The sequence below is a fragment of the Mytilus galloprovincialis genome, chromosome 13 (assembly GCF_965363235.1).
Source record: "Mytilus galloprovincialis chromosome 13, xbMytGall1.hap1.1, whole genome shotgun sequence".
NCBI lineage: Eukaryota > Metazoa > Mollusca > Bivalvia > Mytilida > Mytilidae > Mytilus > Mytilus galloprovincialis.
The window spans coordinates 60,716,775-60,721,939 of NC_134850.1; positions in this window are offsets into that span (position 1 = coordinate 60,716,775).

Genomic DNA, 5,165 nt, shown 5'->3' on the forward strand with positions numbered 1-5,165 from the left:
TTGATAGGAACTATCTTGAAGTCCTCACAAATTGTGAAAGTAAATAATAATCCACTTAAATTTATTCTCTGAGCGGGACTTTTGCATTTTAATTTGGCCAACAGTATTTTGTGTAATGTTCTAAAGAAAGTATCAATCCCAAGTTATGTTGGCTTGGTGGCAGAGTAGTTGATGTAGTAATCCTGGTGATATATAGCCTATTAATCTGAAGATCATCATCACAACGTGCATTCAGATCTTTACCTTATTGACAAGAATTGACAGTTTTCCTGAAAAAGGTCGGTGGTTTTCTCCTGGTACCAGAATCAACGACTAATGATAATATCTACATTACAGCCATGCATGCTGAAGTAGTATTTAACACCTACTTTATATAGATATAAGAAGCTGTTGTCAATCAATAAATCCTTAACTTTTGTAGAGCCTGGGACTTTTGTAGCAGAAAGCCCGACATAGGAATAGTGATCTGGAGGTGGCGGTGTCTTTAGCTTACTTCTGAAAAGCTATATATTTAAGAAGGTGGAAGACCAGATTGCTTCATACTTTGTATATAGATGCCTTATGTTACAAAGTTTCTGTTTGTCACATTTCTTTGTGACTACTTGAAAAAAAAATATTTTGTGATTTTAATTTCTCTCTTATTATGAGTCCACATCTCAGATACTATACGTAATAGGTTTAGTATATTTTGTGTATGGGAAAACTGTAAGGTGTACATGTACAACTGGCAGGTGTAATCTGACCTTCACATCATTTTTATTGTTCAGTGGTTATAGTTAAGTTTTTGTGTTTGGTCTGTTTTTATTACACTGTATGCAATAGGCCTACTACATTTGGTGTAGAGAATGATTGTAAGGTGTTGAGTCTAGCTGGAAGTTGTTATCTGACCTTGACCTCGTTTTCAAAGTTCAGTGGCAAAGTTAAGTTTTTGAGTTTTGGTCTTTTTTTCTAATACTATATTCAATAGGTCAACATATTTGGTGTACGAAAATACTTTATGATGTACATTTCAGTCTTGCAGGTTTAATTTGACCTTGACCTCACCTTGACCTAAATTTTCATGGTTCATTGCTCCGTGTTATGTTTTGGTGTTTTGGTCTGTTTTTCTTAAACTATATACGCAATTTATCAACTTTATTGTTGTATGGAAAGATGCAAGCTGTACATATCTGCCTGTCATGGTTCATTCGTCAATGTTTAGTTTCTTGATTAAGTTTGTTTCTAGTAACTATAGCAATAGGTCAACTATATTTAGTGTATTGAATGATTGTAAGGTGTACATGTGTTTTTTGTTTGGTTTATATAAACTTGACCTTATTTTTCTTGGATCATGTTAAGTTTATGTGATAGTTGTAGTAAAGCTTTATATTTAGGAATATCAACATAATATCGGTAATTATTTAAGAAGTCGAGACATTTCAGCGTGCACACTCTTGTTAAGATAACAATTAATTAAAACAACCACTACATACTTTGGTATCCATCCTGATTACTCTTCCATCTTGTACTGCCTGAAGGTGTAGGTTCACTTGACCTTTTTTTTGTATTTATTTTGAAAGCACTTGCATCCACATACAATTTGCTTTGATTGATTGGTATTTAATGCCACTTTTGGCAAAATTCTAGACAAATGAGATTGGAGTTGATTGAGCACACTCGCATTTGCAGGATTCAATACTCACGATCTGTGTTGACAGGCTAATGATTATACAGTAGTTCAACTAGTTAGAACACTCAGTCAAGAAACTAACTTCAGAGTGAAGCCATTTGAAATGGTATATGTCCAGTGAGGTGTATTAATCTAGTAAATGTGAAATCACATTAACCTTTCTATAACGATATTAAAATAAACTTCATTTTGTGTACTTCAGTGTTCATTTCCCTACCTATTGTGCCCTGAAGATGCCACACTGAAAAGCAGAAACATGTTGGCTACAATGAAATAACTTCTTTGCAAGCCCATAACCAGAATGTTGACTTTTATAATTTGGATTTTAATATGAGGTTAAATGACAGCTGGAGCATAAATAGGAATCCATCCTGATTACCTGCTTATACAGGGCCGTAACTACCTATGAGGCAGGGGAGGCAGTTGCCTCCCCTGAATTTTCTTCCCCCAAATTATTTTTTTGAAGTAATAAAATGAAATATTGACAATATGTACACGAAGAACTTCAATTTATATTATAAACAACACAAGTTTACAGTTTTAACAGTGTTATCATGATACGTGATATATCTGTCATTTTCCGGATTTTTGATCGAAAGTGAACCGTTTCAGTATATATTTTTTTCGTGTGGCCGTCCGTCTGTTATTCAGTATTCGTACGAGAACACATATAAAACTTTGCTTTCGACAATTTTGAATAAAACTATTCACATTTATTTAGGGGCTCCATTAAGCAGAGGAAGTTCCCTTTGTATTGTGAATCTTTTATGATATCGGAAATTCGTTACCGGCTGAATCAGCTGTTAGGTCATTTGTTTAACGTCTCCCGGCCCATCGTACAAGAACATTATGGTCAATGCCTTAGTAGTTAAAACTCCCATTCGTTGAAGCAGAGACTTTCTAAATTAAGTATATACTAGTTTAGAAAGTCCCTGGTTGTAGTTATATACATGTCTGTTCAGTTTTCAACCATATTGAAATTCAAGGTCCTCGACAAAAAAAATATCTTGCTTTCTATGATATTGCCTTATATTTTTTTATTACTTACCAGTTTGATTTCTAACAAAAATATCTTTAAATACAGATAATAATTGTTTGCATAAAAATTGCTTCCAGGATCCAGCAATACTGATGTTTCTTAAAGTAAGGAAATCGAAGGAAAACGGGTGATTTTTAGCCATATTGAGAACAAAATCTGCGGTCACAATGTATTTAATGTTAATAATTATAGGTCAAAGTACGGCCTTCAAGACGGAGCCTTGGCTCACCCCTAACAGCAATCTCAGTTTGTTTTTGCATAAAAATTGTTTCCAGGTTCAAGCAATACTGATGTTTCTTAAACTAAGTAAATCGAAGGAAAACGGGTCATTTTTAGCCATTTTAGTGCGAGAAAAAAATCGGTGGGGGGCTGTGACCCAACCCCCCCTCTCTTAGGGGCCTCAATCGGCGACCCCAAACCCCTGCCTCCCCTGAATTCGAACCCTAGTTACAGCCCTGTTATACATATAGTAACTAATTCACATTGTTGAACTAATGCTTAAAATTTATCAGTCAAATTGGAAATAAACTAATTAAAAAAACTCACTACATCAATTTACATATTGAGTATTTGATATTTGTCATTTATGTTGTTAAAAATTGTCAATGTACTGCTAGACAGACATGCCTACCATAAAATAAAGAACTTTTCTGAAATGTTTGTTTATAGCAATTAAAAACTATCAAACTTGTGCAAAGAAATTGGATGATAATAAAATTGACAAGAGGCTGTCACAACGACAGCAAACCAGATTTATTAATATTTATTTGTGTCCTGGCAATATCACAAGAACCATTACTGATGAATGGTGAAAGTGAAAATCATCAATATCAAATTTGACCTCCATTTTGTCATCAGTATCAACATCTTAAAATTTGAAAAGCTTAGATTGAATGGTTCATGAGTAAATGCAACAACGTGAATGGAAACGCCATTTCACAATCTTTCAAGAACCATAACTCCTGAACGATAAAAGTCAAAATCGTCATTATTGAACTTGACCTCTAATTTGCCATCAGTAACAACATATAAAAATTTCAAAAGCTTTGGTTGAATGGTTCATGAGAAAATGCACGGACACGACTGGAAACACCATTTTTCAATCTTTCAAGAACCATAACTCCTGAACGGTAAAAGTCAAAATCGTCATTATTGAACTTGACCTCTATTTTGTCATCAGTAACAACATATTAAAATTTGGGAAGCTTTGATAAAACAGTTCATGCGTAAATGCACGAACACGACTGGAAACACCATTTTTCAATCTTTCAAGAACCATAACTCCTGAACGGTAAAAGTCAAAATCGTCATTATTAAACTTGACCTCCATTTTGTCATCAGTAACAACATATTAAAATTTGGGAAGCTTAGGTAGAACAGTTCATGCGTAAATGCACGGACACGACTGGAAACTCCATTTTTCAATCTTTCAAGAACCATAACTCCTGAACGGTAAAAGTCAAAATCGCCATTATTGGACTTGATCTCCATTTTGTCATCAGTAACAAGATATTAAAATTTGGAAAGCTTAGGAAGAACAGTTCATCCGTAAATGCAGGGACACGACTGAAAACTCCATTTTTCAATCTTTCAAGAACCATAACTCCTGAACGGTAAAAGTCAAAATCGCCATTATTGAACTTGACCTTCATTTAGTTGTCAGTAACAACATATTAAAATTTTAAAAGCTTTGGTTGAACGGTTCATGAGTTAATGCACGGACAACATTTGATTCCCGCCCGCCCGCCGTACATCCCCAAATCAATAACCGACATTTTTGTCACAAAAATCCGGTTAAAAATGGAAATGTCAAAGAGACAACAACCTAACCAAAGAGCAAACAACAGCAAATTTATATTGCTTCATGGGGGTAAAATATGCAATATTAGCAAACTGCTAAAAATACCATACTTAACAGTACTTTTCTAGCTTATACAATGTAGCTAAAATAAAAAAAAGAGCTGTAGTATAATTGCTAATGAGACAAATATCCACCAAAATCCAAGTGATGTTAAAGTTGACAATAATTGGTCACTGCATGGCCTTCAACAGTGAGCAAGCCCTTAATAGGCAAAGTTAGTTATAAAAGGCTTGAAATGACAAATGTTAAAACAGTTCAAAACAAACAAATAACGGCTTGACTTGTGAACAAAACAATAACCAAACACATTTTCTTTTATGTACACCACAACAAATGACAATCACTGAATTACAGGCTCCTGACTTTTTTATGTACACCACAACAAATGACAATCACTGAATTACAGGCTCCTGACTTTTTTATGTACACCACAACAAATGACAATCACTGAATTACAGGCTCCTGACTTGGGACAGGCACATACAAATTGAGGCCAGGTAAATTACTCCCTCATACCTACGACAGTAGTGATACTGTACAACAGTAGTAATGCATTAATATATTGTATGAAGAAATGAAATAATATTAAAACAACG